Genomic DNA, 22,283 nt, shown 5'->3' with positions numbered 1-22,283 from the left:
ACTCCGAATTTTTCTTTTGTTTCCTTTACTGCTTGTTCAATATACAGATTGAATAACATCGGGTAGAGGCTACAACACTGTCTCACTCCCTCCCCAAGCACTGCTTCTCTTTCATGCCCCTCGACCCTTATAACTGCCATCTGGTTCCTGTACAAATTGTAAACAGCCTTTCGCTCCCTCTATTTTACCCCTGCCACCTTTAGAATTTGAAAGAGAGTATTCCATTCAACATTGTCAAAAGCTTTCTCTAAGTCTACGAATGCTAGAAAAGTAGGTTTGCCTTTCCTTAATCTTTCTTCTAAGATAAGGCGTAAGGTCAGTATTGCCTCATGTGTTCCAGTATTTCTACGGAATCCAAACTGATCTTCCCCGAGGTCGGCTTCCACCAGTTTTTCCATTCGTCTGTAAAGAATTCGCGTTAGTGTTTTGCAGCTGTGACTTATTAAACTGATAGTTCGGTAATTTTCACATCTGTCAACACCTGCTTTCTTTGTGATTGGAATTATTATATTCTTCTTGAAGTCTGAGGGTATTTCGCCTGTCTCATACATCTTGCTCAACAGATGGTAGAGTTTTGTCATGACTGGCTCTCCCAATGCCGTCAGCAGCTCTAATGGAATGTTCTCTATACCCGGGGCCTTGTTGTGACTCAGGTCTTTCAGCGCTCTGTCAAACTCTTCACGCAGTATCGTATCTCCCATTTCATCTTCATCTACATCCTCTTCCATTTCCATAATATTGTCCTCAAGTACATCTCCCTTGTATAGACGCTCTATATACTCCCTCCATCTTTCTGCTTTCCCTTCTTTGCTTAGAACTGGGTTTCCATCTGAGCTCTTGATATTCATACAAGTGGTTCTCTTTTCTCCAAAGGGCTCTTTAATTTTCCTGTAGGCAGTATCTATCTTACCCCTAGTGAGATAAGCCTCTACATCCCTACATTTGTCCTCTAGCCATCCCTGCTTAGCAGTTTTGCACTTCCTGTCGATTCATTTTTGAGACGTTTGTATTCCTTTTTTCCTGCTTCATTTACCGCATTTTTATATTTTCTCCTTTCATGAATTAAATTCAATATTTCTTCTGTTACCTAAGGATTTCTACCAGCCCTCGTCTTTTTACCCACTTGATCGTCTGCTGCTTTCACTACTTCATCCCTCAGAGCTACCCATTCTTCTTCTACTGTATTTCTTTCCCCCATTCCTGTCAATTGTTCCCTTATGCTCTCCCTGAAACTCTCTACAACCTCTCGTTCTTTCAATTTATCCAGGTCCCATCTCCTTCAATTCCCACCTTTTTGCAGTTTCTTCAGTTATGTAAATTACGCTCTACAATCTACTTATTTGTGTGTGATCCGTTCGCTATGAAGACTCGTACCTGAAACACAACAGACACCAAATATTAAAGTGATCGGTGAAGCCTTTGGTGCAGCGATGCTTCGCTCGCTGGGGTCGGGTCGACTGGCCCAGCCTGCCGTTTGCTGCTCACCACCCGCAGGCTGGTTCGTTTCGCCGCTCATTTGCCGTGACGAGCGTCGGCTACGCGGCCGCTCAACATTTCCCGCTGCCAGCGGCATGTATGGCGAGCTCTCACAGCGACCCATTTCGCTTCCGCTGCACCGATTCATATCGACTCCCCGGACAGGACCGTGGTTCGCTGACCGCTCTTCGTGACCGACAGCGCGCGGAGAACGGCCATCCGCACACCTGAGCCGTTGTAGTCATGAGCGTAGCTATGCCTCGGTCACATAACCAGGTCACCATTATTAATTCAGATACAGTTCCTTAAATAAACACAGGCCGCTACCCACACTTAAGTAAAAATTAAATATGAAATGTGGCTCGTATTGAGCTGGCCTGATATTTGCAGTGACACACACAGTGGTTACGGTTACTAGAAGCCACACCACAAGTTGGGAAACGGGGCCAAATTTCTCGTACTTTACTGTCGAGTAGAGATTTTCACAAATGTTTCATTCGTATCTTACAGAAACTAGCAGTACTGCAATAAACAGCCTTTTAAACACGCCGCTAACGACAATCAAGTAATTTATAGCGATACAACAATTTTAAAAAAATAAAAAAAAACACAGAAGCTAGAAGTACGGCAATAAACTACCTTTTAAAACACGCCGCTAATGCCAATCAAAGTAATTTACAGCAATACAACAATTTTAAAAAAATTTAAAGAACATTAGTGAACAGGCTACTAAAGTAAATTCAGAACTTTGTTAATAAAGTATGGCGAGGTAGTGAAGCTACCAACACCGTCATTAAAAAAATTAAACAGGTCTCAGCAAACACACGATTAACGGCAATAAAAGGAATTTACAAACTTGGAGTAATTTAAAAAAAATTAAACAAAAGTGTCCTGGAATATCATTAGAACATAACTGATATGACGGACCCATGTAAGGCGGCCACAAATCACCCATTCAGGGATGCTCAGGCTAGACGGAATACTGACCAATTTAAATACGCCCGTAAACACAATTGCCACTCTCAGGCTGGTCACTGCACCGACTTCCAGCCAGCGAAAACTTGTTATAAGATGACTTAACTTGCTGACAGAATTAGAGCTAACCTCGCGCCAGGAAACATTACACCACACAGTCCTGAATGAGCGACCACATGATCAATCAACAAGAAGCATGAATTTACTTATAACCCATGACAGAATAGCGAAACATTTAAACTGCCAAAACTACACCTCCAATCGGACAGTAACGAGAGGAGGAGGAAAGATCACTGTTTTCAATTACACCGGTGTCAGGGATAGGAAACCCGGTCGCCGGAGGCCACAAGGCAGAAGAGACGCTGGTTACACAAAATTATTACTTAATGATTAAACCTTCCACGAACTTAACTTGCAATTGTGCTCGAACAGGCAGTACACGACCTCCGATGGCAAGGATCCACACATCCGACCGCGCACGCGTCGCCAGCGTGCCCAACACGCCACGGTCATGCGACAACACGCTCTGCCAGCGGATTTCACGTCTTCTCTGCAACGTTGACGGGTAGTGACCACTCCTTCATGTTAGGTGTCTCCTTTTAAACTCCAGTGTTGAAACGGAGGATTTAAAGAAGCTTGTTAACGTCCCACCACAGCGAAATGAACAGCAACTACTCGTGGGGCGATTCTGTATACAACCAACACGCGGGGAGCTCTTCCGTCAACTCGACCCGCTCGTTACACACAATCGACATACATCACGTGGCGACTCGGTACAACCGACCACGCCTGCTTCGCGCTGGAGAGCCACACTGCCCTCCCGTGTCCACCACACTCTCTGCGCGCAACCCCCTACTTCCGCGCCACCACACGAGGTTACAACCGGTCAAAGATCTCACTTCCTCCACAGCAGTTTCCCGGAAGCAAAAACGCAGGTATCGATAGTAGAGGGAAAAGACAACCAAGCAGCCACTTAATGACAGACGACATACCAAACAAACATGTCAGGGGAAGAAAAGGAAAACCAATGCAATCTAAACACAAGGTGTAGCACGAGTCGATACACGGCTTATGCAGAAAGTGATTGGTTGCTGCGAATACGTAACCATCATCGGTAATAAAGGAAGTACACTCGCAGATACAGTGAGATTCAGCGACTCCTACCGATCCGTCATAGTGCAACCCGCCTATACGTGGGACTACATCCAGACAGTAAATATCCACGTAACCGATATGAGTTTTCTCTCAAAGCTTCGGGCGATTTTTTGCAAACGAAATCTTACTACAAAAATGTATACATGAAGACTGGTCTCGAGTTACAGGGTAATTTTGGACCAAGCCATACCATACTTCTGCCGCACCTATCCAAGTGCCTCCAATCTCACTTTTTGTGATTAGCGGAGCAATCATACAGTTTTAGGGTGTCTCTGTAAGTGTATTCCGTTTATAATACTTAATATTTCGTAAATGGTTCAGAAATGTTGTCTCCACCAGAAACAACGAAGTGAGCAGCGTATATAAAAACGGGAAGCTTGAACATAACAACTTTTCGGTATATAAACTAAAGAATGCCTCGCCGCATTAATGTGCTAAAGTGATTTCATAAACAAAATTTGTACCTTAGTTTACCATTTATTCTGCGACATTTTGAGAATATACACCACATCTCCAGAGCTAACTAGTCAACAACGTTTGCTGTCATTTGGTGCTACATAAAACGACAGCGGGATCACCCAGTGTATTAATCTTTTGACAAGGGTTACATACCGGAAATTTGTTACTTACACATTTCCAATTTTGTATTTTCTGTTAATTTCTTAGTTTCCGATGGTGAAACATACCTCGTAAGTGAACGTTTCTCAACCGTTTCCGAATGATTTAACTTTATATGGTTCAAATGGATCTGAGCACTATGGGACTTAACTTCTGAGGTCATCAGTCCCCTAGAACTTAGAACTACTTAAACCTAACTAACCTAAGGACATCACAAAAAGCCATGCCCGAGGCAGGATTCGAACCTGCCACCGTAGCGGTCGCGCGGTTCCAGACTGTGGCGCCTAGAACCGCTCGGGCACCTCGGCCGGCAAACTTTATAAGCGGAATAAAGTTATAGAGGCATCCAAGGTTTGTATGATTGCATTGCTGAGTGAAACAAAGAAAGATTGGAGACATTGGATAAGTATAGCAGAAGTAAGGATATCGTGGTCCAAAAATTCCGTACAGCTTATGGTCTATCCTGACTTATAGTTTTGGTAATATGATTCCGTTTGCTGACTCGCCCAAACCCCTGAAGGGAATTTACATCGGTTATGTGGCTATCGCCTATCTGCACACCGTTTCTGATAGAGACATAGCGCGTGTTGCATAAAACAGATCGGTAGGAGCAGCTTAATATCCCGTATTGGTAAAAAGTAAAATCTGTGACGTAAGCTCGTGACCAGAATGTCAAAATTATGGCTGGTAGAAAGCAGTTCTTCATCGCTGTCGACTTCTACAACCCCCTGAAAAGACCTACAGTATTCATTTTACTTCAGAATGAATGGATCTGGAGCCATCCTTGAGGCATTGGAACAAGCAAAAATCCCCACCCCTATCGGGGACTGAAGAAGGCACCAGCACGCCCGGAGTTTAGTGCTCTAAATGCAAGACAATCTTGGCCACACACGCAGAATTATGTGCGAGAATAATAACACAATCAAGTTAACAGCTCATGCCCTCAAACTGAATATAGGGATAATCCACTGAAAAGAAAATGGTTGTTCTGTCAGACAATAAGCTCCGCTGTAGAAACGGTAAAATACTCGGGAGAGGCATTTCTGACAAAGTCCTTGATAAAGGAAGCAAGATTCGTGGGATTTGTGGGCCAGAAAGCGGATTACAACATTAAATGATGATCTCTGTTACAAACTATCTGACAAAAATTTGTTAACTATGCACGTAGAGTAAGCAAAAGCATCTAGGGAGAACAATAAAAATGGCATTTTTAAAAAGATTGTAGATTAAGGATGCAGTCTTTATCCACTATTCCCCAAATTACATATCGAAGAAGACATGATAGAAATAAAAGAAAGGACATGAGTGAGATTTTAATTCAGGAAGAAAGAATATCAATATTGAGATTTGCTGGGGACATTATTAACCTTGGTAAAAGCGACGAACAATTACAGGCAATAATTAACGGTGCTGACTAATGAGCACTTAATAGGAACTAAGACTAACTAAAAAGGAAGACCAAAGTAATGAGGAGAACCAGGAATGGTATTAGCGATAAACCTAACACAAAAACAGGTATCACATAATGAATAAATTGTGCCATCTGGAAGTAAAACAACGCTTGACGGACGTAGCAAGTGTGGTTGTAAGACGGAGACTAACAAAGGTAAACAGAGGATTCTTCGCTCAAATGAGTTTCCTGGTATAAAAAGTTGACCTTAATTTGAGGAAGAAATTATTAGTGAAAAGTCAATCAGGACCAGATGAGATAGCTACAAGATTCTACATATATTATGCGAAAGACTTTGCTCCGCTAATAGCAGCAGTTTATCGTTGATCGTTGGAGCAACGAAGCAAACCTACCGACTGAAAAAAAGCACATGTCATTTCCGTTTTCAAGCAGGCCACAAGACACATGCGCACAACTACAGACCTATATCGTTGACGTCATTTGTTGTAGAATTATGTTTCCTCTATAAAAATCAGTATGGATTCCGCGAGCGGAAATCTTGCGAAAAAGCTCGTTCTGTACCTCCATAAGATCCATAGAGCTATGGACAATGGCGCTCAGTTTTATACCGTGGTCCTTGAATTAAGGAAGGCATTTGACATCTTCCCGCACGGCCGTTTAGTGAAAAATATACGATATTGTCGAGTACCGGACCACATTTGCGATTTGATTCAAGACTTCATTGCACACAGAACTCAACACATTGCTCTTAACAAAACGAAACAAAGTCAGATATAAACGTAATTTTCGGTATACGCCAAGGAAAATACTACCGTCACCGTTCACAGTGTATATAAATTATCAAGTTGAAAGCGTCGGATGTTTTTCAAGACTGTTCGCAGATGATGCGGTTTTCTATAACAAACTAGCAACGCCAGACGACGGCGTAATGATATGCAAGAGAACGATAAATAGTGCAGGCTCTGGTAGTTCACCCCGAACGTAAATAAATATAACATATGTCCTGTACATAGGAAGAAAGAGCCACTTCCGTACATCTACTCTATTAATGAAAAAGTGCTGAAACAGTATATGCCACAAAATATCTATCCAGAAAATACTTGGATGATGACATACACCAATGAGCCGAAACATTATGACCACTTTTTAATAGCATATTGGTCCACTTTTCAAACACAGTGTAACAGTGATTCAGCTTGGCATGGATTCTACAAGTCCTTGATACATCTACATCTACATCTACATGGTTGCTCTGCAATTCACATTTAAGTGCTTGGCAGAGGGTTCATCGAACCACAATCATACTATCTCTTTACCATCCCACTCCCGAACAGGGCGCGGGAAAAACGAACACCTACACCGTTTTGTTCGAGCTCTGATTTCTCTTATTTTACTTTGATGGTCATTCCTACCTATGTAGGTTGGGCTCAACAAAATATTTTCGCATTCGGAAGAGAAAGTTGGTGATTGAAATTTCGTAAATAGATCTCGCCGCGACGAAAAACTTCCATCCCAACTCGCGTATCATATCTGCCACACTCTCTCCCCTATTACGTGATAATACAAAACGAGCTGCCCTTTTTTGCACCCTTTCGATGTCCTCCGTCAAGCCCACCTGGTAAGGATCCCACACCGCGCAGCAATATTCTAACAGAGGACGAACGAGTGTAGTGTAACCTGTCTCTTTAGTGGACTTGTTCCATCTTCTAAGTGTCCTGCCAAGGAAACGCAACCTTTGGCTCGCCTTCCCCACAATATTATCTATGTGGTCTTTCCAACTGAAGTTGTTCGTAATTTTAACACCCAGGTACTTGGTTGAATTGACAGCCTTGAGAATTGTACTATTTATCGAGTAATCGAATTCCAACGGATTTCTTTTGGAACTCATGTGGATCACCTCGCACTTTTCGTCATTTAGCGTCAACTGCTACCTGCCACACCATACAGCAATCTTTTCTAAATCGCTTTGCAACTGATACTGGTCTTCGGATGACCTTACTAGACGGTAAATTACAGCATCATCTGCGAACAACCTAAGAGAACTGCTCAGATTGTCACGCAGGTCATTTATATAGATCAGGAACAGCAGAGGTCCCAGGACGCTTCCCTGGGGAAGCCGTCTATTACTACGAACTGTGACCTTCCTGACAGGAAATCACGAATCCAGTCGCACAACTGAGACGACACCCCATAGGGCCGCAGCTTGATTAGGAGTCACTTGTGAGGAACGGCGTCAAAAGCTTTCCGGGAATCTAGAAATACGGAATCAACTTGAGATCCCCTGTCGATAGCGGCCACTACTTAGTGCGAATAAAGAGCTACCTGCGTTGCACCAGAACGATGTTTTCTGAAACCATGCTGATTACTTATCAATAGATCGTTCCTTTAGAGATGATTCCTGAAGAATGTCGTACCAGATGTGTTATCACAGGTCACTAAATCCCCGCAAATTACGGGGCGGTAGTTTGTGGGCACGCAGCTGGCGCCCTATTATTGTGGATACATATCAGGGGCCACTGTTGGCTAAGACATTAATGCAGCACGATTCTGGCCTTGCACTGCGGAGAGTTATCCCGCTGGAAGATTTCATCACCATCGGAGAAGATTTCAACCATGAAAGGATGCAGGTGGTCCGCAATAATATTCACGCAGTTCACTGCTACCACAGATCCCACAGAAGTCCAGCTTAATGTTGCCCATAGTATAAATAATTCTGCTCTCACCAGCATGCGTCTGTGGCGCGGCGTACGTTTCAACCAGGCATTCGTCTGTATGTTGGTGTGTAAGTACCCAATGACCGATTTGGTGTAACAAGAATGCGATTTATTCGACAAGCTGCATGTTTATATTGATCCATGGCGGAAACTCAGTGATGCAGAGCCCACTGTAGTCGTAAGCGACGATATCGTTTGGTCAACACAGGAACGCATAGGGTTTTTTTTATGTAGAGCCTTTGAACGGTGTGATGCGAAACACGTGTGTCTGCACCAGCATTGTACACTGTCGTCAGACCTGCCGCAGATGCATTACACAGTCGGGGATCCCCCGACCTCTACGTTTTGTGATGAGACGTAGTTGTCCAGTACCACAGGGCCTACGCGTTATTCCACCATCCCCCATCCACTTTCCATAGGTGGTCTTGACACCAGTACGCAAAGAGCAGACCAGTTTCTCAATTTAAAGGATTCTCGTTACCAGCTGCAGCGCCACAACGATGCGCCCTATGTCGAAACTGCCTATATCAATGGATTTCAGACAGTATCTTCGCTCTAATTACTGTCTGTGTGTCTCTCTTCCGCTTGGACGCTTTTCTTACTGATTCATGTGCCCGCAAAACCATCAGGAGGCATACAGTCTCACTGTGGGCAGTGGTCGTAACGTTTTGACTCATCAGTGTAAAACGAATAGTAGGGTAAGCTGAGGCCAGACAGAATCATAAGAAGAGTCTAAAGGAAATGTAACATATCCACGAAGAAAATGGCTTATAACTCTCTTGTTCGACTGATCCTTATTTTTCATCAATATGGAACCCTTACAAGGTAGGACTGTCAGAAGAGATGGAAAAGACCGAGGGAAGAGCGGTGCGTTTCGTGACAGGATCGTTTAGTTAGCGCTAGAGCATTACCGAAATGCCCAACGAACTCCATTGCTAGATGTTACAAGAGAGGCCTTGTGCATCACATAGAGGTTTACTATTGAAATTTCGAGAGAGCACTTTCCGTGAACAGTCCGACAACGTATTACTTCTTCCCACACATGTCTCGTGTAATGATCACAAAGTGGAAACTCGAGAAATTACAATGAATACAGAGACTTTCCGATAATAATTCTTCCCAATCGCCATTCGCGAGTGGAAAAGGTTTCAGAGTGGGAGGGGGGGGGTGGAATCTGTACCACCCACCATTAGGTGACTCGTGGAGTGTGATTTAAATGTAGATGATGTGGATGTACATATAGGTCAGGAGCACAGCATTGCATTAAAGTCCAAGATAGACTCTGGCAAAAGTGGAAAATTTTCCTCGTGTTACAGAAGTATACTGAAAAGTAAAAGCACAGACAAGATTAATTAATTAATAAGGCACACACGCGGAATGACGAGAAAAGGATTATGTGAAGACGCACTGCATGTGACTCTCGTAGTTCTAGAGAAAGCAATAGAAGACAGGGATTGTAGAAGAAGACAGGAAAGAACAAATGTGAGTGCTACTCTGTTGTTATTGGCGCTGGAGAGAAGGTAAGAAAAAAGCTCCAGTCCCACCACTGTGTACGTAAATCAGCAAGTCGTGGTAATATGTCATAGAGGCTTCTCTTGCGGTCTCTCAGACGGGAGTCTGAAACGTGTATTTGCTCATCTTGTGCAATTCCATACTAGAGTTTAGATCAATAATTCGTTCGTGTTCTTGCCTGGACGGCGTACACAATGATTCTCCCTAGTTTGGAAAATATGAAATACGAATAGGTCTCTGTTACAAGAACACACATGAATCTTCACGACATCGAATGGCGATTGTTTAGTCTCCAAAGTGAATGTTTTCCCCTTTAGGCCTTAAGTTGTTAAGAGGTGCGGCTGACTGCGCAAAATTACCTATAAACTTGCGAAAGAAACTTACCATCCCAATAGATTTAGCAATTTCTATCTTATCCCTAGGTTTTGGAAACATGTGAATGCAATTTTGTCATATGATGACGTGGTTGGAGACCGTGGCTGTTATTTGAAGACAAATGTTGATGGTGTTGGGACAGCAACCAGCCACAAATTCACTTTCAGTTCCTTTATTCAAAGGGTATCGTTACCGGTTTCGAATCATTGTGATTCATCTTCACACGGTTTACACTCTTTCCTTATGACATGTGGTGTGTTTTTTACACATTAATTGTCCTAAAATATAAATAATACATAATTATAAGCACACCACACACAGATTGTTGCGTTACACACTTCGTTGCATGTGACGTACGTGAAACGTCTGTTTGATGTTTTAATAACATTCGGCCAACAGAGGTGAATACATTCCCACTGCATTCTTATTGTTGCACACGTAAATTTTTCTCACTGAACACTTTAGATTTGTCACTGAGAATATTTCTACCATGCACCACATATTTTGATACATACAAAGAGCTTACAAACATATGAGTATCAAAGATGCTATGATATATTGTAACATTTGAAGATGTCCTATGTTTGGAGAGGATCATATATTCACTTACGCAACTGAAATGCCTTTTACACTAGTACAGAGACATAGAATTTTTTTTTGAGCTGATACTGTTACATTAATGTTTTTAGTACTGTATATGTAAAATAGTACATTTTTTTAATTACATTTAACATCACGAGAATTACAGTGACGTATAAATTTGCTACTTGATCTGCAGATAGGCGCACTAATATTATTTGCCTGGAAGTTGGAAAATAATTTTTGGAAATTTTTCAGGAGAGGTGTTAGCTAACTCTGTTCATTAAAGGTTAAGGCTGGAGTGCTGTTTTGTGTGTGTGTGTGTGTGTGTGTGTGTGTGTGTGTTTCTATTTCTTCTAATATATTCACAGTGGCTCATTTTTCTGCTAGATGTAAATTTTTTAAGTTGTTCTCAATGTTTCTCACTGAATGGTTTTCTTCAGCAATATGGGCTGCAATTGCAGATTTGTTCAGATTACCAAGCCGTAAAGCATCAACGTGTTCTTTGTATCTAATTTCAAAACTTCTGCCTGTCTGTCCAATGTAGAATTTTGGGCATGTATCACATTTGAGTTTGATAATTCCTGATTTACGGTAGGGACTCTTGGAGGTATTTACACCATGGATTACTTTTTATTGTAATGTATTATTTGTGGAAAAGCTGATTGTGATATTTTTCTTTTTAAATGAGTTTGCTATTTGGCATGATACTGGTCCTATGTATGGGAGAGTAGCATATTTAGGTTTGTCTTCTGTGGCACACTGATTTGGCTTGAGGTGACTGCTGTTAAGGGCATCTGTGGTGTTTGTCTGCATTTTATTGTGGAGTTTTTCTATTATTATGGGTTTATATCCATTATTATGAGCAACTGTTTTAATTATATTGATTTGATTTTGTTGGTCTGTGTCACTCATTGGAATTTTTTTTAATTCGTTGTAGCATTGTTCTGAAATATGCAATTTTTTGTTGGCGGGGGTGGCAAGATGAGTTCTCAATACTGACATCTGTGGTGGTAGGTTTTCTGTAAATACTAAATTGATGTTTATTGTTACTATTGCAAATCTTCAGGTAAAGAAAGTTAATGCTTTTATTAGTTTCACGTTCAACTGTGAATTTAACATTTTTGTGCATTTTGCTTACATCTGCTGCTAATTTATCTATTTCATTGTTTGTATTTTGTTTGAGATGTGCTGGTTGGTTGAGAAGAATTTTTGTTCTACATGGTTGATGTAAACGTCAGACAATATCCCAGCTAAGCTACTTCCCATTGCCGAACCATAATGTTGTTGGTACAATTTGCTGTCGAAGCCAAAGTAATTATGTTCTAGAATAAGTGAAAGTATTTCTATGAGTTCACAGATCTCTGCATTACTAATTTTCTTATATTCAAGCAGATTGTTTCTTATAATTTTAATAGTCTCTTTGACATGGATGTTTGTGTGTAGGTTGACTATGTCTAGTGATGCTGTTGGTGGGCTGTGGATGTCCTTAATTAAGCTAATGAGTTCATGTGTGTTATGTACAGTGTAGTTATTTTCAAATGTATAGAAATTCGTAATAAGGTCTTTTAGTTTACGGCTTATGAAGTATGCAGGGCTGTCGCTTGAGTTAACAGTCGGGTGAATGGGACAATTTTCTTTATGAACCTTTGGCTGTGCACACTGTTTTGGTGCTGAGAGATTCATTGCTATGCACTTACGTATTTCATATTTGTCCAGCGAAAAGTAACAGTTTTGCAGTAGCTTTCGAAGTATAGTCTGGAATTTTATTGTAGGATCTGACTTTATTTCAGTAATATTGTTGCTATGGAAAAATTGCAAGGTTTTCTCTATGTATTCTCTTTCATGCATTACGATTAAAGAATTTCCTTTGTCAGCTTTTACTATGAGTGCTTTACTTTCAGACAGTTTGCTGTTAATATTTTTCAAATCTTTAAGTTCAGTGTTTTTGCGGGTATTATTTGTTTGCAGTTGTTTCAATATCAGTTTATTTGTCTTGTATGCAAGTGCATTTTTCTCACGTGTGTCTAGTTTTGCTGTGTCACAAGGAAGTTGTGTGCAGGCTATGAGATTCAGTGAGAAACATTGAGAACAGCTTAAAAATTTTGCATCTAGCAGAAAAGGGAGCCACTATGAATATATTAGTAGAAATAGAAATACACACACACAAAAAACAGCACCCCAGATTTAATCCTTAATGAACAAAGAGAGTTAGCTAACACCACTTTCCTGAAAAATTTCCAAAAATTATTTTCCAACCTCCAAAGCAAATAATATTAGTATGCCTATCTGGAGATCAAGCAGCAAATTTATATGTTATTGTAATTCTCGTGATGTTAAATGTAATTAAAAACTGTACTATTTTACATACGCAGTACTAAAACAAATTACTGTAACGGTATCAACTCAAAAATAAAAATCAGTGTCTCTATGCTAGTGCAAAAGGCATTTCAGTTGCGTAAGTGAATATATGATCCTCTCCAAACATAGGTCATCTTCAAATGTTACAATATATCATAGCATCTTTGATACTCATATGTTTGTAAGCTCTTTGTATGTATTGAAACATCGAAACATGTGCTGAGTGGTAGAAATACTCAGTGACAAATCTAAAGTGTTTAGTGAGAAAAGATTAGGTGTGCAGCAATAAGAATGCAGTGGAAATGTAATCACATTTGTTGGACGAATGTTATGAAAACATCACTCCAAACCGATTTTCACGTAAGTCACAAGCAACGAAAATATGTAACACAACCATATGTGTATGGCGTGCTTATAATTATGTATTATTTATATTTTAGGACAATTAATATGTAGAAAACACACCACATGTCATAAGGAAAGCGTGTAAACCGTCTGAAGATGAATCACAACGATTCGAAACCGGTAACGGTACCCTTTGAATAAAGGAACTGAAAGTAAATTTGTGGCTGGGTGCTGTCCCAACACCATCAATATGTGAATGGCTTTGTTTCACTCATTATCATTACTCATCCCTTCTTTTGACACGATGTATCCCATTAAGAAATATCTCCCGGTGCACAAGATTAACCTTAGCCCAGCTTTGCACTAATTACTGCTTCGCTCTATCACTAAGGCAACTGACCAATGTCAATCAGATATTCCTCAAACGCTCTACTATGAATAACTACATCGTCATGATAGTTTCACATGCATTGAATTTTAAGTCTCCCAGCAGCGAAAGTAAAAGGTGAGAAAACCACCAAAGTCTCCCAACAGCGAAAGTAAAAGGTGAGAAAACCACCACTCTGGAGGCCGATAGAAAAAGGAATCTTTTTATAGTCAAATAAAGTCCAGTAAGTACTGAGAGCAATGAGAGGTTTGGATTCGTCAGCCAATGGAATCTGAAGATATGTCTGTTTCAGATCCAGAATAGTAAAATATTCTGCACCAGAAAACCACAGAAAACAACTGAGAAGATCTAGAAAAGGCGCTGATACTTGAATGACCTTCTCCTTGAGTGCCCTGTTAGCTGCCACCAGATGACACTGTGGTGTCACCGCCAGACACCACACTTGCTAGGTGGTAGCCTTTAAATCGGCCGCGGTCTGCTAGTATACGATGGACCCACGTGTCGCCACTGTCAGTGATTGCAGACCGAGCGCCGCCACACGACAGGTCTAGAGAGACGTCCTAGCACTCGCCCCAGTTGCACAGCCGACGTTGCGAGCAATGGTTCACTGACAAATTACGCTCTCATTTGCCGAGACGATAGTTAGCACAGCCTTCAGCTACGTCATTTGCTACGACCTAGCAAGGCGCCACTATCAATTGATATTTATCTTGTGAAGCATGTACAGTCAAGAGATATGTTCACCAATTGTGGATTAAAGTTAAGTATTCTACCAGTTACCTCCTTTTTTTACTAGACTCAACTCCTTTAACTGTTCCAGACCTCACGCCAGCCTGCGTTAGCTTAAACCCGTGCCTTTCGGCTACCAATAATAGTGGATTGGCTGTCGGGCCAGTCCACTACAGACACTATTCTTTGTAAGGCTTTGGGTCGAGAAACGTGGATGACGTTATGAGGTAATGGGCGAGTTGTGGCGCCCTGAATATATTCTGAGTCCGGAGTTGGCGTGGCCGCAGGGGCCGTTCGGCAAGCTGGGACTCATGAGCAACTGCGTGGTGCCGAACATTAGCCGGAACAAGAGGGCTAGTCCCAGTGTGTGGTCCAGGGCGACCACGTAGCTGGGAATTCCATGTTGATGCTGTGTCGAGGACTGTACTTCGTGTTGATCAAGGTTGATACTCAGAAAACTTACGTTAAATAAAATGTTATTTAACATGTGCCAGAATTTACTGCTCAAACCCAACCATAGACCTATCGCCTCAGTGATAGGAGAGCTTGGCTGTGGCTGAGTGTGCGGTTCTGATCCTGTGGGGGTGACAAGAAAAAAAAATTTGGCATATACTACATGCCCTCCATGGTCTCTGGTCCAGACTATTAGCAGATTATTCATTGACAGTAATGAAGTGTTGTGGTTGTCAGTCTGCCTGTAAGACCAAGCTGTACATCTGTTGGTATGGGATTAACTTGGCAGTTGGATTTCGGAGGTGCTCGGGGCAAGGCAGAACCTGAGTGAATTATTGGAACAGATCGTACCGCCTTGATGCCTTTACGATCTCGATGGGAGACACGTTTATTAATTACAGAGAAACACTAAACCACGAGTTCATCATAGTGAACTGCAGATGGTGGTGAGAACCTTGTGTCTGAATATGCTGGACTGTAAGGTAATTGACAACATATTGGAGGGAATGAAACTGGAAGACCAGTCGCAGTTATTATTCTACAGTAAACTGCGAATAATTTTGGAATTTCACTGGTTGGTCGCAAGCATGGAGAGTGTGCGGTGCAGTGGTGGAAGAAGAGGGTCTGCTGCTCAAGGAGTATTCACAGTTGAGGATAAGGGGACAGAAGCCAATAAGGATGAAGTGAGAGCATGTTTCAGGTGTAACAAAATGGGGCACATAATTCGTGATTTCCCAGTGTTGCTTGTTAAGGGGGGGGGGGGGGGGGGGAAGAAGTGACGCCTCGTTAGCACATGTTTGTGTATGAGGTTCTATGGGCTTCTAAAGTGGTGGCATAAAGCGACAGGTGTCGCACATTGCAAATTATCATTTGTATGTGTCACCATCAACCACAAACAGGTGTCAGTTCTGTTAGACTCTGCAATTTCTAGTTGATTAGTCATGTCGAAACAGTTTATCTGGCAACTTTAGTAAATTATCTCGGTAAAAAATGCGCATGTGAAGTGTCAGGTGGTAAATGGGAGGCCGCTGTCAGTGACGCGTAGGGTGCAATATTTCTAGGAATTGGTCAGTTTTCAGGGCCCGTAGATTTCATTCTCATGCCTGGACTTACTATGGATGGTCTGCTGGGGTATGATTTTTTGGGGCAAAGGGTGTGTGTTGAATTATGTAAATAAAGTCTTCATATTTATGTTCAGGCAGGGGGAGAAGTTCACCTTGTCAGTATGAGAGCAAGCATGGTGTTTGTTCCATATTGGCTACGCAGTCAGTGTTATATACATCACATATGGGCTAAGCAGTTAGTGTTTCATACCTCACATCTGACAGAAGAGCAGATTAGGAGATGGTTAGTTGTCTTGGGCTCTTGGGGCAATATCTCAAAGTCCTCACTGAGTGGTTGTGAGTGACTATACCCTAGTTTACGCTCTATAACCTATAGTTCATCCCACCGAAAATGATAGAGCAGTGAAAAATTGTCTATCGGCAGGGATAATTATGGACATACACGTTTCAGGCTTTCAAATTAAAAAATGATGGTGGCCCTCAACTACAAACCCTCAGACTCAGAGTTAAAATATTAAAAGTTTTGGCTGGTTTCATAGTCTAGGGGCTGGGATACATAGTCACTGAATTACAAGCCAAATACTGCTGAGTCTACAGTATACAATGTGAATATACACATGAATCGAATGGTCAAAGGTTCCTATCACTCGGCAATTGCGAATTTTCAATGTAATATATAAATTTATAAATGAAAGATTGCTATTAAATAACGACTTTAAATGATGAGTACGATAGCAGAAGTAACTTTAAGAATGCCGTTTATTATTGGAAAACCCTTATTGGTGTCGATGGTCCAACAATTAAATAAAATAGAAGTTGAATAATAGAGGAGCAGTAGATTCCTACTTCACGTAATTAGTTATGAGCAACAACGTAGCTCGCGAGATATTCCCATCTAAGCTGTGAGGTGTAGCAGAAACGTTTGTTTCTCCAGTAGTTTTTTCATTATGACTTGGCACGGTACAGTACGGTATTTAGAATTCTTTTATGTCGACTCACTCTGGCCATGGAAGCCTATGTGATTGTATTAAAATGTTGTTTAATTTGAACAAGAACCAATTTTTATATCGCCTTAGGTGTTAACAACACCGAAACAATACAATGCCTCCACAATTTTAATTTAAACAGTATACTAGTATAATAAAACTTCATGGGTTAACCCAGAGATCAATGTCATCATAAAAAAGGCCAAGTATTTACATAAAGGTATTATATAGCTACCCATTTTTTCATCCATGTAAGAGCAAAGAAGAAAAAGCATAATTTAAACACACATTACAGACGTTGAAATAAATTTTCTTTGCTTTTAGTTATTCGCCAGTTGCATGAAAACAGAACATAATCAGGTTTACACTGAAAGTTGTTTCCCCAGTAAAAGGCAGCTTCAGCATACTATATCTTAACCTTCAATATTTATTCCAACGATCACTCAAGGCTTACATTAGAAATGAATGAATAGCAATATGTCCTAGTATGTGATTGACAGACTTTTGCAATTTACATTGTTCCATGCAGTTCCATGCGCCTCTGGTCTGGTAAGGCATGAACCCAGTCTTTCAGTTTCCGAAGCATGAAATAGGGCTGCATCCCTTCCCCAGTCCCATCAAAGAATAGTGACCAAACGAACTGAAAGGTTCTGGGAAGCGTACATAAGATCCAATCTTAAATGCAGGCGGCAATCGTTGCACATCAGTACCACAAAATTTAATTTACGAGTTCTATACACTTAAACAGAAATGGCGCAAACCAAAACACTTTCCGCAATAACCTTAAGAATTACCTATTACCAGCAACTTTTAGCAGTTCACACTTGTTAATAATTATACTTCTAGTGACTTTGAATAAATGGCTCAAGACCATACTTCTGTAAGAATTGATTAAACAACAACACTGAGTTGAACAAAATAATCAGCACTGCTAAGACTGGCACACAGGCTCGTAGATCGCACTGAAAAGGGGAACGTAGCCGGATCCGTGAGAAGCAAACAACACCACCCCAAGGTAAATTTCGGTACTGTATCAAAAAGAAATGAACTCACTCTGGTAGTTATAACATAATGGGCAATTACAAAAAGCTTACATTATTGCTAATGGCACGTGACATGTTTACTTAACCAAATAGCGTGACAGATGATAAACGATGAGCAATTCACTTAGATGACACACTAACAAGTAAGGAACCTTATAACTGCATACACAAAGTGGTAAACAACTGTGCCGATTCGTCACACAAGACACGTCCATACTGCTGAATCTTTAAAGCGTCCACTATTATTTACACTGATAAACCGGAACGTTATGACCACTGCCCACCGCGACGTTAAGATGCTACTTGATGGCATTGCGGGCACGTGATGAGTATCTCGAAAACGGTGAAGATGATCGAATGTCCACGTGCTATTGTCCTGTGCATCTGTGGAAAGAGGTAGAAAGACACTGAAACTATCACTAGTCGCTAAATGACTGGACGACGACGACTCTTCACAGAACTTAGGATTGGAGGCTTGTCTGCTCTGCAGAGTAGGATAGATTGTGATCTGTGGCGTCTCTACCGAAGGAGCAAAATGACGGTACACGCACAAGTGTTCGGAACTCACCTTTCATCGTACGTTGTTGAAGACGGAGCTCCGCAGCAGACCACCCTACGTATTCACATGTCGACTCAACGAGGTCGTCAGTTACGATTGCAGTGGGCACGGAACCATCGGGATTCGACCGTCGATCAATGGAAAAATGTCAGCTCTTCGGGTGAATCACATTTTTGCTACACTGCGTCGATGGTCGTCTCCACAAACGCCGTTATCGAGGTGAACGATGGCTCGAAAAGTGCCCAGAACGCAAACGCTCTCCGCGTCGCAACATTGGTGGCTAACAGTCCATGACGACGTTGGATTTTGTAAGGCTAGCAGTGGACGGTACGTCTTAGTGTTCTTCAAACAGTAGTGCGTGAAGTGCCGTTGCGACGTGCGACTCCACGAACGGCGATTCACGATGCGGAGATGAACCCGCTGAAGTTATCACGCGTTCCAGAACTGTCCGACAAGCAGCAGCGCTTGTGTCTGTTCGGCCACTATGGGGCATATCGTCTAAACAGCCCGTGGCTTCGAGCTTCGTGACATTTTATTCACAGTGACGCTTGTTCAAATACTCTGCGTGAGGCTCCAGTAGCGGAGTCTCCATTCTGATAGCAAAACTCCGCTAACACTGCCTTTCTGGTGAAGTCGAAATTCGAAATGCCGCGATTGCCTGCACATCTGACTCTCTCCACCACTACAACTCATTTTATACCCCATTTCCATGCGGCGTCGCTGACGTGTTGCGCTCCAGTGCCGTCTTTTGGCCATTTTTTGCACTCTTTTCTTTGTTTTCAATAATACCCCATGTCATTTGAGGCACGTGTTTCCAGTTTTACCTCTCTAGGTACATTATTCCTGTGAGTCAGGCATTCTCAAATGTTAAAGGACTTTTGGGTCACCTCATATGTTTACAGGCTGCAGAAACGTGACTACGATCTGCTATAGGGCCCGTGAGTCAGAGCAACTTTCAGCTCAGTCGACCAGGCTAGCATGTATCGTGATTTGCTAATCACATCCATTTACTATTTTTACTTGTTTATATATATTCCTGAGTTAACGATTAGCGTGATGATGATGATGATGTTTGGTTTGTGGGGCGCTCAACTGCGTGGTTATCAGCGCCCGTACAATTTCCGAACCTTTGCTCAGTCCAATTTCGCCACTGTCCTGGATGATGATGAAATGATGAGGACAACACAAACACCCAGTCATCTCGAGGCAGGTGAAAATCCCTGACCCCGCCGGGAATCGAACCCGGGACCCCGTGCTCGGGAAGCGAGAACGCTACCGCGAGACCACGAGCGGCGGACAACGATTAGCGTGTGGAGTCGTACCAGGTTTTATTCATAGTTTCACAGCGTCAAGAAACAATGGCAGTTGTGGCAGTTGCTACTCTACATTACTGACACCAGATAACAGGAATTACTAAATTAATTTGTGGTTGAATGCGATGATATCTGTAACTTTTATATTCTTGATAATTTTTCAGTCATTTGACGTTTGTTTTATAAAAACAGTAGTCTGTGCTTCTGGTGAATGTAATGTATGATTTACTTGGGTAGGTAGTGCTACACTGTTCGTAAACTTACTCGATTTCATACGAATAACGTGTAAAAACTTTAATTACGGTGCCAGGATTTTCGCACTTCTCCCCGTTTACATTTTTCAAATGAAATAATCGGACTGGCCCATAAAATCAGAACCACAATGTAAGCTGAAAGTGATTGAATTTCATTAATACAGGCCGACGCAATTCATGTTTCTGGTGGTACAGTTTGATGTACAGTACTATGTAGTTTTCGAATTTCTATCCCCGTAAAGAGAATACCGCAGAATTTTTTTCCGCTTCACATTATTGTTTGCATCATTCATACTGTTTAGCGATGAACAGGTTATATTACTTTTTTGCACAGCCAGTGGATAACATAGAACGAATGATTGAAATGCTGTGTACGCGAAATCCCTTTGTGCAAACGGGCAGGCGCGCGACAGATTAAGCCGTACTCTGAAACAACAGGCGGTATTTTAGTATTTGTCACCGCTGTCGCTATGACAGAAAAGTTGCATTCGTTTTGTTTGTGATAATTATAAACAGCTGAATTTATGGGAATTCCTAACAATATTTGAACAGGGAATAGAGAGGTCTTTTTTTTTTGTCGAGCCCCCCCCCCCCCCACCCGACCAAAAACGCAGAGCTCACAAATCAAGATTTGCATTTAGCACAATGCGTGATCTGTGTAAAGCAGGTGACGCGGCAAAGCTTCTGCTGCGACACATGTAAAACCCCATAAATCAAACGCGATCCGGCGGGCATAGAATGCGCGCGCGCGTTTGAGCAGCCGCTCGTGACACGGCCAGCCAGCGTTAGCGGCGTCCGTCCGGCCGTTGGATTCATTTATGCGGGCGGCTCGCATTGCGTTTCGCTCTGTCTGATGCCGGCGCGGCCACATAATTGAAATTTATTACCAGCCGCTAGCAGCCGCCGCTGTCCGGCGCACGCGCACTCGCAGAGGTCACGTGCCGCGGCTTTGCGCACACACATACACACGCAGGCGACAGGGTGCTGGTCGCGTCCTGTCGATACCCACACTCGATGAGCAGCGGCGTCAAACCAGACCTCTATAAACCTAACAATACATTGACACCATGTCTGGGAGTAGCGCTCTTACAATTACGAATTGGGACCAGAATTATGTTGCTATTACATACACTACTGGCCATCAAAATTGCTACACCACGAAGATGAGTTGCTACAGACGCGAAATTTAACCGACAGCAAGAAGATGCTGTGATATGTAAATGATTAGCTTTTCAGTGCACTCACACAAGGTTCGTGCTTGTGGTCACACCTACAACGTGCTGACATGAGCAAAGTTTCCAACCGAAAAGTGGTTCAAATGGCTCTGAGCACTAAGGGGCTTAACTTCATCAGTCCCCTGTAACTTAGAACTATTTAAACCTAACTAATCTAAGGACATTACACACATCCAATCCGAGGCAGGATTCGAACATGCGACCGTAGCGGTCGCGCGGTTCCAGACTGTAGCGCCTAGAACCGCTCGGCCTATCCGGCCGGCTTTCCAACCGATTTCTCATACACAAACAGCAGTTGACCGGCGTTACTTGGTGAAAGGTTGTTGTGATGCCTCGTGTAAGGAGGAGAAATGCGTACCGTCACGTTTCCGACTTTGATAAAGGTCGGATTGTAGCCTAACGCGATTGCGATTTATCGTATCGCGACATTGCTGCTCTCGTTGGTCGAGATCCAATGACTGTTAGCTGAATATGGAATCGGTGGGTTCAGGAGGGTAATACGGAACGCCGTGCTGGATCCCAACGGCTTCGTATCACTAGCAGTCGAGATGACAGGCATCTTATCTGCATGGTTGTAACGGATCGTGCAGCCACGTCTAGATCCCTGAGTCAACAGATGTGGACGTTTGCAAGACAACAACCATCTGCACGAACAGTTAGACGATGTTTACAGCAGCATGGACTATCAGCTCGGAGACCATGGCTGCGGTTACCCTTGACGCTACATCGCAGACAGGA

The sequence above is a fragment of the Schistocerca cancellata genome, chromosome 1 (genome assembly GCF_023864275.1).
Source record: "Schistocerca cancellata isolate TAMUIC-IGC-003103 chromosome 1, iqSchCanc2.1, whole genome shotgun sequence".
Classification (NCBI taxonomy): domain Eukaryota; kingdom Metazoa; phylum Arthropoda; class Insecta; order Orthoptera; family Acrididae; genus Schistocerca; species Schistocerca cancellata.
This window is presented reverse-complemented; position numbering follows the sequence as displayed.